The sequence below is a fragment of the Carcharhinus amblyrhynchos genome, chromosome 25 (genome assembly GCF_965287045.1).
Source record: "Carcharhinus amblyrhynchos chromosome 25, sCarAmb.v2.hapA, whole genome shotgun sequence".
Classification (NCBI taxonomy): domain Eukaryota; kingdom Metazoa; phylum Chordata; class Chondrichthyes; order Carcharhiniformes; family Carcharhinidae; genus Carcharhinus; species Carcharhinus amblyrhynchos.
The window spans coordinates 12,140,031-12,152,299 of NC_137348.1; the positions used below are offsets into that span (position 1 = coordinate 12,140,031).

Genomic DNA, 12,269 nt, shown 5'->3' on the forward strand with positions numbered 1-12,269 from the left:
CAGCCTATCTTTTGTCAATGCAGTTTGGACCTGGAGGCATTTGAGCAGGTGGCCAGTTGAAACTAATTTAGGGGCCATGAAGAGATGAAGGATGCCCGATCAGAAGGTACCCTTTACACCAGGACAGTCTGTCAGCTGGGGCTGCCTTCTGCTCTACATTTTAAAAAGTGTTCAGAAGACACCTCAAAATGGAGACACCCTATCTCATCTTACATAGATCAGCAGCTCCCACCTCTGATGGTCAGGCTGCTGATGTGCCAATGCTGGATGGCCTCCTAAGGGCCCTCCAATCTCAGGAGCCTGCCTGTCATCCTTAATCAGGCAGCAAGAAACACCCAGCCACTAATTGACCCAGCTCTGAAAATCTCTTTGGAGTCCGCTATTGATGCAGCGCGGAGTTGGAACTTGACTCCTGAAGGAAAATCCAGCTGTGTGTACCTGAGGATACTTCTATCTGATTAGTTGAAGTTCCTCGCTGTCACTTCATCTGTTCACAGATTCCCTGTGGAATGCCATTTCTTCAAGCTGAGACAGAATATTGGTCAGCAAGCTACTGAAAGCATCATCCTTCGATTAGAACCCAGAAGCTTACATCATGGGTGGCGGCCTATCATATCTGCTCTCCCCCTTTACAGAGTAATCTAAAACTAATCCAAATCTTCCATTCTGATCTCAGAGTCTTGTATCTTATACTGTTCCAAATATTTATTGGACAGAGTTTTACAGCCCTTCATGCTGACAGGACATTCCAGTCCTGTCAAAGGAGCCAATGGACTTCTGAACAACTTGTCGCATTTTCTGCCCTACCCCTCCCTGAAATGAGGACTGTAAAATTCGCTCGTTATCTCTGCCTCAGCCAATCCCTGAGGCAAAGTAGTCCATGTTTCAACAACCCTCTGGACAGGGAAATTTCTCAGAATGTCAGCTTTAATTTTGAATTGATGTATCCTTCTCGCTGACAACCTAATTGGGAGAAATAGGCATTCTATCAGAACACTTCATAATTTCAAACTCTGTATTTAAGTTACTCTTAGCCTGCTCTGCTTCATTAATAATAGTCGCAGTATCTTAGGTTTTCCTTCTTAGCTATAGTTACCATTCATTGGAAAATCTGTACCCTAATGTTCTTTCTATAATGACACACCCAAAACTGCACACACACATCTCATTACTCTATCAAATAAATTCATCGTTGCTTCTTTACCTTTGATTCTAACACACATAATTAAAAAAATTCAATGAGCCTTTATCGTTGCTTTAACTATCTATACTCTCACTTTCAGGAAAATATCTATTTGAACCTTAATGTCAACCTTAAGGTTCCTTCACACTCTTTGGTGTCTTCCTGTTCCTGTGCTTTTCTCTCTCAAAATATATAATCTCAATTTATCCATGTTGAACTGTTTCTGCCACTTGTCTGCCCATTCCATTCGCCATCTTATCTTTCTGTGACCCTGCTACTTGCTGGAGAAACACTCTTGGCCATGGAAAGGAGCAGAATTTGTACTGTTTAAGGAACAGTCATCCTCTGTTATAGGAAAAGTTTCACAGTAGCTTTAACATTGTGACCAGTGTGTCAGTGTAACCTGGCTCTGACGTGTGATTTGGGCTGTCCCTAATGTAATAGTTAAATTTGGGGCTCAGGACTACACTGGGATGTAACTGAATCAGGAATGCAGGAAGACAGCACATTTCTTCCCAACGCACTCAAACACATCTGTTCATCCAGTTAGTCATTTTCAGACTTTAGTTTACAGAATGGGTCAGGGTTAACATTACAGCAGTGGCTGTTTCTGGGATGACACCACCTCAAAATCTTTTGCGGGCCTCTGGAATATTTAAAAATGCCCCCAGTTATTAGGTGAAGTGGTTTGAATGCTATAAAGGTAACTCAGCAAATTAAAACCACAATTGATTATATACTTATTGAGCAATGTTTTTGCAGTGACTATAATAAATGAATCCCTGAATAATAAATTGTGTTTACTTTTACTAGAATAGTTTTCCCTGTAACAAACAATTGTCAACTTTGAAGTTTTTCCTTCATAGAGCTGTGCTAGTTGCTGTGTACAATTCTGGGTAGGCAGAAATGACTGTAACATAGTTGTTGCATCTGTTTCATCAGTTTAAATGTTTTAAATTATGCTGTTTATAAATATTTGACCTTAAAATGACTTCTGTGCCCTGCCCTTTTAGAGTCAAGGGAGTTAAAGAATAGATTGACACGGTACAGAGAATCGCACAGAACAGTAAGACGCAGATCTGAGTTCCCAGTCTGGATTAGTAGCTCTGTGTGGGAGGCAATGCGTGCAGGTCATCTGATGCTAGAGAGGAAGTGAAAATTGTAGAGTCAACCATGGATCACAGTTATATTCTTCAACAGTGGCAAAGTTGCAGAGATGTGGGAGTCACTTACGTGCCAGCAACTGGAGTCGAATGGTTCAGAGAGACCAGAAGTAGAGAAAAAGGTTGTCGGGGAGGAGAGGAAGTGTAAAGAATGGCCCTAAAATGTATTTCTTTTTAACATGGTTAATTATTCGATCGAAATGTGAACTATTGTACTCTTAAGAGAAGGGCCATTTTCTTCAAGTCTAATAAGGAACTATCTGTGTCTGGTCAGTAATTTTATTATATATGTGTGCTGTACATTGAGGTAAGACATCAGATTTGGGCTCGCAGGTTGAAGCAGGAACATAGGTTGCCTGTAATTTCTAATCTGCTCCTGAGTGTAGTACACTGGCTTTTGCAGTCACATACTGTTGTTGATATAAAATATTCTATAGCTGCACTTACACTTTTTTTGTTTCTAAAAATATTACCTTTTGGCAAATCATTTTCTTCCTAAAATTCTTTTTATGGTTCTGTAAGCTTAGTAGATTGTACATTTTTAATGTGGCACAGTGGTTAGCACTGCTGCCTCACAGTAATTCTGGCCTTGGGTCACTGCCTGTATGGAATTTGCACATTCTCCCCGTGTCTGTGTGAGTTTCCTCCAGATGTTCTGGTTTCTTCCCACACTCCAAAGATGTGCAGTTTTGGTTGATTGGCTATGCTAAATTGACCCTTAGCGTCAGGGACTAACTAACAGAGTAGATACATGGCATAGCGGGGATAGGGCTTGGGTGGGACTGTTCTCAGTGCAGGTTCAATGGGCCAAATGGCCGCCTTCTGCACTGTAGGGATTCTATGATCATTACATCTTCCTAGCTTATTGAAATTATGCCTTGAAATTATATCAGCACTTTTTTTTCTGCTGCAGTTGAGTATGATGGGTACTGCTGAGTTTTGGGGTTGGGGTGGTTAATGTGTCTATTTCCATTCAGTGAGCCAAGGGCTATGCAACACACAATAGCATGTTGTTGCTTGGGCACTGAATCTTGACTGGTCACACTGAATGTTCTGTGTGGGAAAATCTGGCTCCATTTATTGAAGTGAAGTCTTGGCAGCTAAGGCTAGATTGAATTAGCAGAAGAATTGTTATTAGAGCTTTGATCCTCACTAATAGAGAAACTTATCCATCTAAGCAACTGTTGCCGTGTCTTTGTATTGACAAATTTAAAGGTGTGTTACATAATAGTGTCATTAATGCTGATGTCTCATATTAGGCTCTACTCATTTGTACATTTAACCATTAGTTTGGTTTTGATTTTAATGTTTATTTTGGGTAAATCTTCACAGCATTGCTTATTATTGTCTTGCTGTTTGTTGCATTTAGTTGTAGAGTATTAGGATTTCTTGATTAATGGTGTGAATTGGAAATTGTTGAAGAAACTCTTAATACTTTTTTCCAACCACATCAGCTTTCATTTGCTGTGCGTTTGTTTGTGGGACAGGTTTGTTGTATGGTGCTGGATGCTGATAATGGGAAGTTACTGTGTAGAGAAGAATTAAATTTTCAAGAGTGCAATTTCTCAGTTCTTTACTTCATAAACATATGTATATGTAATAGTTTATTGTGTTCTTAGAATTACATTGCTGAATGTTATATGAGAATGATCTCCAACTTTATATTCTTGAGTGTATGAGAGGACTTGTGAAATCTGGTACTGCAATACTATTAATCTCTATAGCCAGGTGGCAATTTCATGTACAGTAAAATAATGGTGGCTCAATGCTTTTATCACATATTTACTCTACTCTAGGTTCAAGATACAAATCTGAAAAGGGGAGGTGGCGTTAACTTTTCTCCCATCTATTGTCAGAATAAAACCTCTGCATCATCTAAATTGGGACAGTTTTTCCTGCGAGCCAAGCTACAAAAGTGCACAGTTGTGTAATTGAGACCTTGAGCTGTACTTCAATCATGGGAAAATGGTGATCTTAGGATTGTCTTTCACTTTGAAAAAGAATCTGAAGGCCTTTTCAGTTGTAAAAAGTTCTGGTAAGTTAAACTGAATGTGTTTACTGAAATCTGTTGTTGCAAATAGCTTACACTTGAACTTATTCCAGCCTCCAGGAGACCAGTGCTATATGAGAGAGAGAGTGAGAGAGACCTTTGTTATCATTCTCACCAGCTGTGTGATTCATTCCTTGATTCTCTCAGGAGAATGGGTGTGTTTGAATATACTTGGAGCCTACTAGATAGACACTGAAATGACAGAGCAATTTGCCAGACTTCTGTTACTGAAAAGGAAACATCTTTCCTATTATTTTGTTTAAACCATTTAAAACTAAATTGTTGTGAAGTACACCCTATTCTTCAACTTGATTTCTACCCTCTATTTTTCCATTTCCCACACCAGCTGTAGCCTTTGTAACTAACATTGCTAATTAACTGTGTTGTGCTGTGGCTTTCTGCCAAAGAGGAAGTGGTTTGAGACTGACTAAATCCATTTCACATGGGACCCTTACAGACAGGAAATTTTCATCCCATCAGTCAGGACTGAATTTGTGTACAAGTCCCAGAGGTGAAAGGACCTCTTCTGATTCACTGGGTTGGCCAGTGGGAAAAGCAGTGGCGTAGTGGTATTGTCACTGGACTGGTAATCCACAGACCCAGACTCTAGGGACCTGGTTCAAATCCCATCATGTCAGATGATGAAACTTAAATTCAATTCAAAATCTGGAATTGAAAGCCATTGTCAATTGTTGTTAAAACCCATCTTGTTCACTAATGTCCTTTAGGGAAGGAAATCTGTTGATCTTACCTGGCCTGGCCTAATATGACTCCAGATCCACAGCAGTATGGTTGACTCTTAAATGCTCTCAGGGATGGACAATAAATGCTGGCCTAGTCAGCGACGCCCACATCCCATGAATAAAGATAAAAGAAGTCCCCCAGGTATATCCTGTGAAATTCAGCCATTAGGTTGCGCACCTGTGTAAGTTTCACCTAAATATTCAGATGAAGTTAAAGTAAGATCTTCAAAGCAATATACACTTGCTACACGTTATAATTCTTCCCACCATAGAACACTGTTTGGAGTAGTAGCTTTAAGAACAACTATGGTGCAGCCACTTCAGATAGCTTTGTTGTGTTGTTGTTGTTCATCCATCGTCATCGATGAGGACCTCGACATCATTAGTCATTTTGAAGCTGGTTGCAGTGTGTCCGAAGATGACTGATCAGGCCAATTCGAACATGGAATGTCCTGGCACATATTATCATGATGTAGAGACGCTGGCGTTGGACTTAAACCTGGTGTTGGCAGGCTTCTTACTGGCACATATTGGACAGACTTGTGTAGACACTGTAGTTGTTGCACTGGTGGCTCTGGATTTGCGCAGCTTGTGCCTAAGTTGTGCTTCAGCAATACACCTTGCTTTGTGAGCTTGACAGCCTTTGTGGATGAGGCAGCACCAGGTAGGGTGGTTTTGTGCCAGCGTTTCCCAGGTAGTTGTGTCAATGTCAAGCAACTTCAGGGAGGCCTTGAGTGTGTCTTTGAAACGTTTCTTCTGCCATCCATGCGAGCGTCTTCCAACAGAGAGTTCCCCAAAAAGGAGCTGCTTGGGTATGCGCTTGTCTGACATACGGATAATATGACCTGCCCACCGGATCTGCACACTCATCAGCAGTGTGTGGACTGATGGTAGACTTGCTCTACAGAGAACTTAAGTGTCTGGTACTTTGTCTTGCCATCGGATGCGTAATATTCTGCGAAGACAAGTCATGTGGAAATGATTGAGCTGTCTTGCATGCCTTTGATACACAGTCCACGTTTCACAGGCATACAGGAGGGTAGTGAGTACCGTGGCGCTGTAGACCTTCAGTTTTGTTGCTGGGCTGACTCCTCGACGTTCCCATACAGTGGAGTGCAGTCTACCGAAAGCAGAACTTGCCTTTGCTATTCTGCAGTTAATGTCTGTATCAATAGTCACTGCTTGGGAGAGCGTGCTGCCAAGGTAAGTGAACTGGTCCACTGCCTGTAGTTTCTGCCCTTTGATTGTGATTATGGGTTCTGTGTATGGTGCATGAGGAGCAAGCTGGTGCATGACTTCGGTCTTTTTAATGTTGATGGTGAGTCCAAAGTTGTCACAAGCCATGGAAAATTCGTCCATACTGACTTGCATCTCTGGCTGTGAACCAGCATACAGGGCGCAGTCATTGGCAAGGAGGAAATCTCTCAGAACAGTCTCTTTCACTTTGGTAATAGCTTGACGTCTCCTCCACGTTAAAGAGCTTTCCATCCACTCTGTACTTGAGGCTGATTCCAGCAACACTGTCCTGGAAGGCATCATTCAGCATGGCAGTAAACGTCATGCTGAACAGTGCGGGTGCGAGCACACAGCCCTGTTTGACGCCATTAGTGACTGCAAATGCCTCAGAGGATTCTCCGCCATCCAGTACTCTGGCCATCATGGAACTGGTGTATCATCTGAATGAATTTGGGAGGGTAACCAAACTTTGACATGATCCCCCATAGGCCTTGTTGGCTTACAGTGTCGAAGGCTTTCGCGAGTCAACAAAGATTGTGTAGAGCTCGCGATTCTGCTCCTGACACTTCTCCTGAAGTTGGCGCACAGCAAAAATCATGTCAGTAGTCCCATGATCTTTGCGAAAGCCACACTGTGACTCTAGAAGCAGGCCCAGCTCCCAATGAGTGACCAGACTAAATCGTCTGTTGTGGTGTAATAAACCCACGTCTCCCCATAGTCTGAAAAAAATGAAGCAAAAAAAAGTAAACGATGAAACGAGGGAGGAATTTAAATTCGATTAATAAATCTGGAATATAAAGCTAGTCTCAGTATAGTTAGAAAATTAGATAATTAGAAAATCAATTAGATATAGTTAGATAATTAGAAAATCAAAGTTAAAGGAGAAAATAGAAGTGCAGGTTAATGATGAGCTAACGGAACTGAGGGCTCAAGAGAAGTTAGTAAAGCTTCTAGACCAGTTAATAGAACAGAGAGTATAGAAGACGGCAGGAATCTAACCTCAGGCGGTGACAAGTATGAGAAGGCAGGTGGTCAATGCAGAACTGAGGGTGTTGTACCTAAATGCGCATAGTATACGGAACAGGTAAATGAGCTTCTTGTACATATTGAAATTGGCATCACAGAGACTGTAAGGGGATCAGGGCTGGGATTTAAATATCCAAGGATATGTGTCCTATCAAAAGGACAGGCAGATGGGCAAAGGGGCCGGGGTTTCATTGTTGGTAAGGAATGAAGTTAAATTGATAGTAAGAAGTAATATAGGATCAGAAGGTATAGAATCTCTGTGAGAGTTGAGAAATCACAAAGGTAAAAAGATGCTGATGGGAGTTATGTACAGGCCCTCTAGTAGTAGTCAGGATATGGGGCAGAAAATAAATCAGGAGATAGAAAAGGCATATAAAAAAGGCAATAGTACAATAATTATGGGGGACTTCAGAATGCAAGTGGACTGGGAAAATCTGGTAGGTAGTGGATCCCAAGAAAACAAATTTGTAGAATGTCTGAGAGATGGTTTTTCAGAGCAGCTTGTGACAGAGCCTACTAGGGAACAAAGAATTCTAGATTTGATGATGCGTAATGAGGCAGACTTGATAGGGAACTTAGGTGAAGGAACCCTTAGGGAGCAGTTACCACAATATGATAGAATTTACCCTGCAGTTTGAGAGGGAGAAGCTGGAATCAGATGTAACGGTATTACAATTAAATAAAGGTATCTACAAAGACATTAGAGAAGAGCTGGCCGGAGTTGATTGGAAAGGGAGTCTAGCAGGGAAGACAGTGGAACAGCAGTGGCAGGAACTTTTGAGGGCTATTTGGGAGGCATAGCAGAAATTCATCCCAAGCAAGAGGAAACATACTAAGAGGAGGACGAGGCATCCGTGGCTAACGAGGGAAATCAAGGACAGCATAAAAGCAAAAGAAGAAGCATACAAAGAGGCAAGGATTAGTGGGAAGCCAGAGGGTTGAGGAGCCTTTGAAAGGGAGCAGAGGACAACTAAAAAAGCAATAAGGGGGGAGAAGATGAAATATGAGTGTAAGCCAGCTAGTAATATAAAAGAAGATAGGAAAAGTTTTTTTCAATACATAAAAGGTGAGAGAAAGGCAAAAATAGACATTGGACCATTGGAAAATTAGGCTGGAGAAGTAATAATAGGAAACAAAGAAATGGCAGAGGAACTGAATAGTTACTTTGCATCAGACTTCACGGTGGAAGACACCAGTGGAATGCAAAAGCTCCAGGAAAATCAGGAGGCACAACTGAATATAGTGACCATCACTAAGGACAAGATTCTGGAGAAACTGAAAGGTCTGAAGGTGGGTAAATCACCAGGACTGGATGGACTACAATCTAAAAGAGATAGCTATGGAAATTGTGGAGGTATTGGTGGTGATCTTTCAGGAATCATTAGAGGCTGGGGGAGGCCCAGAGGACTGGAAAGTAGCTAATGTAACACCGCTGTTTAAGAAGAGGTAGCACGGTAGCACAGTGGTTAGCACTGCTGCTTCACAGCTCCAGGGACCTGGGCTTGATTCCCGGCTTGGGTCACTGTCTGTGTGGAGGTTGCACATTCTCCTCAGGTGTGCGTGGGTTTCCTCCAGGTGCTCCGGTTTCCTCCAATAGTCCAAAGATGTGCGGGTTAGGTTGATTGGCCACGCTTAAATTGCCCCTTGGTGTCTTGAGATGCATAGGTTAGAGGGATTAGCAGGTAAATATTTAGGGATATGGAGGTACAACCTGAGTGGGATTGTGGTCGGTGCAGATTCGATTGGCCAAATGGTCTCTTTCTGCATTGTAGGGTTTCTATGATTTCTATGAGACAGCAGACAGAAATTATAGTCCGGTTAGCCTGACTTCAGTCATTGGCAAGATATTAGAGTCCATTATTAAAGATGAGATCGTGGAGTACTTGGAAGTGCATAATTAAACAGGACTGAGTCGGCAGGGCTTCGTCAAGAGGAGATCATGTCTGTTAGAGTTATTTGAGGAGGTAACAAGGAATTTAGACAAAAGAGAAGCAGTGGACGTGATTTATTTAGATTTCTGGAAGGCGTCTGACAAGGTGCCACATAAGAGACTGTTAAGTAAGGGTGTTAAGGGTAAATCCTGGTATGGATGGAGGATTGGCTGACTGGCAAGAGGCAGAGAGTGGGGATAAGAGGTCTTTTTTAGGATGGCAGCCAGTGACTAGTGGTATGCCTTGGGAGTTGATGCTGGGACGACAACTTTTTACAATATATGTTAACGATTTGGATAAAGGAACTGAAGGCACTATTGCTAAGTTTGCAGATGATACAAAGATATATAGAGGGACAGTAGTGTTGAGGAAGCAGGTGGGCTGCAGAAGGACTTGAACAGGTTAGGAGAGTGGACAAAGAATTGGCAGATGGAATACAATGTGGAAAAGTGTGAGGTTATGCACTTTGAAAGGAGGAATAGAGACAGATTATTTTCTAAATGGGGGAAATGCTTAGGAAATCAAAAGCACAAAGGGACTTGGGAATCCTTGTTCAAGATTCTCTTAAGGTTAACGTGCAGGTTCAGTCAGCAGTTAGGGAGGCAAATGCAATGTTAGCATTCATGTCGAGAGGGCTAGAATCCAAGAGCAGGGCTGTACTTCTGAGACCTTTTTAAGATTCTGGTCAGATCCCATTTGGAGTATTGTGAGCAGTTTTGGGCCCTGTATCTAAGGAAGGATGTGCTGGCCTTGGAAAGAGTCCAGAGGAGGTTCACAAGAATGATCCCTGGAATGAAGAGCTTGTCATATGAGGAACAGTTGAGGACTCTAGGTTTGTACTTTTTGGAGTTTAGAAAGATGAGGGGGGATCTTATTGAAATTTTACAGGATACTGTGAGGCCTGGATAGAGTGGACGTGGAGAGGATATTTCCACTAGTCGGAAAAACTAGAACCAGCGGGCACGACCTCAGACTAAAGGGACGATCCTTTAGAACAGAGATGAGGAGGAATTTCTTCAGCCAGAGAATGGTGAAGCTGTGGAACTCTTTACCGCAGAAGGCTGTGGAGGCCAAGTCATTGAGTGTATTTAAGACAGAGGTAGATGGTTCTTGATTAATAAGGGTGTCAGGCATTATGGGGAAAAGGCAGGAGAATGGGATGAGAAAAATATCAACCATGATTGAATGGTGGAGCAGACTTGATGGGCCGAGTGGCCCATTCTGCTCTTATGTTTTATAGTCTTATAGTAATAGTGACCATGACAACTATCATTGATTATTGTAAAAACCCATCTGGTTCACTAATGCCCTTTGGAGAAGAAAATCTGCCATTTGTATGCGGTCTGGCCTTCAAGTGACAGCTGATCAACAGCAATGTGGTTGACTTAATTGCTGTTTGAAATGACCTGTTGATAGCAAATGCTGGCCTTGCTAGTGACACCCACATCACATAAAATAATTTTAAAAAACTTTGGATTGTGGCAACGTACTACCAATCTGCCAAAACATCCCAAAGTGCTTCACGTACAACAAGTTACTTTTAAGTGGAGCAACGTTTGTGGAACAGCCAATTTATTATACCAGATATTCTCATGTACAAGTCAAGACCATTTTTTTAGGCCAAAAGACATGGGATCAACTTTTACATGGGTAATGTTTTCAAGGGGTTAACATATGTGCTTGACACGGAAAAGAGAAATCCATAAAAATCATCACAATGGAATAAAGTAAAATAAACAACACCAGTGGATTTGTATTAATTATTAACATGTATTTATTTTATAAATGTATGAACTATAGAGATTTCATCAATGCAAAGAAATGAAATAATTAGAACGATTCACATTGATATCCTTCGGAATCGCTCTGATCTCCATTTCAATCACCTAACTAATCACTTAATTGTGTAACTTCATTGTATGAATATTCCTAGTTTCCTTCATCTTCATCATCCATTTCTTGCAACTGATTTCATCGATCCAGCCTTTCTCATGAGCATGGATGACAACAATTCTGAAATTTCTCTTTATGGAGAGTTATTTTGCTTGAATATCACCAACTTCCATACAAGATGGTTCATTTCCGCTTCCTCATGCCAGTCTTCAACCAATTAAGATATTAAGAAATGGCTGAAGCCATTGCGTATTGCAAAGGCTATGGCCCTGACAACATTCCAACAATAAGGACCTGTGCACCAGAACTTGCCATGCCCTTTAGCCGAGCTGTTCCAATATATCTACAATACTGGCATCTACCCAGCAATTGCCCATATATGTCCTGCCCACAAAAAAAGGACAAATCTAACCTGGCCAACTGCCACATCACTGAGCTCTTGATTGGCAAAATGATGGAAGTGTTATTGGCAGTGCAACCAAGTGGCACTTACTCAGCAATAACCTGTTCTGTGACACACAGTTTGGGCTCTGCCAGGGCCTCGTTACAGCTTTGGCTCAAACGTGGACAAAAGAGCTGAACTCCAGCGATGAGATGAGAGTGACTGCCCTTGACGTCAAGGCTGCATTTTACCAACTGTGGCATCAAGGAGCCCTAATGAAACCAAAATCAGTGGAGGAACACCTAACATAAAGAAAGATGGAAAATCTCAGCAGGTCTGACAGAATCTGTAAGGAAAGTAAAGTTCGAGTCCAGGCGACCATTTGTCAAAAGGCATCAGGCCTAGTGCCCTTTAGAGAAGAAAATCTGCCATTTGTACATGGTCTGGCCTTCAACCGATTCCAGATCAACAGCAAGGTGGTTGACTAAAAGGCCTATGCCTTTTAGTTTTGACAAAATGTCATCTGGACTCAAAACATCAGTAGTTTTCTCTCCTTACAGATGCTGCCAGACCTGCTGAGATTTTCCAGCATTTTCTCTTTTGGTTTCAGGTTTCAGATTCCAGCATCCACAGTAATTTGCTTTTATAAAGAAAAATGGTTA

At 41.8% G+C, this 12,269-nt stretch overlaps 2 protein-coding genes across 6 annotated transcripts in view; one reads left to right on the plus strand and one right to left on the minus strand.

Moving 5' to 3' along the window:
• LOC145358184 (kynurenine--oxoglutarate transaminase 1-like) overlaps positions 1–12,269 on the minus strand; it is a 247,401-nt gene that overhangs the window by 53,356 nt on the left and 181,776 nt on the right. The gene's annotated exons all lie outside the window — the stretch shown is intronic.
• The window catches only part of lrrc8aa (leucine rich repeat containing 8 VRAC subunit Aa), a 59,409-nt gene that overhangs the window by 23,910 nt on the left and 23,230 nt on the right, over positions 1–12,269 (plus strand). Inside the window, exon 3 of one of the 5 annotated variants that reach the window (XM_080211949.1) lies at positions 4,203–4,381. The exons of the other annotated variants lie outside the window; for them this stretch is intronic. The gene's annotated coding sequence lies outside the window, so the exon portion shown is untranslated. The remainder of the gene's footprint in view (positions 1–4,202; positions 4,382–12,269) is intronic. 5 annotated transcript variants of the gene reach the window in all.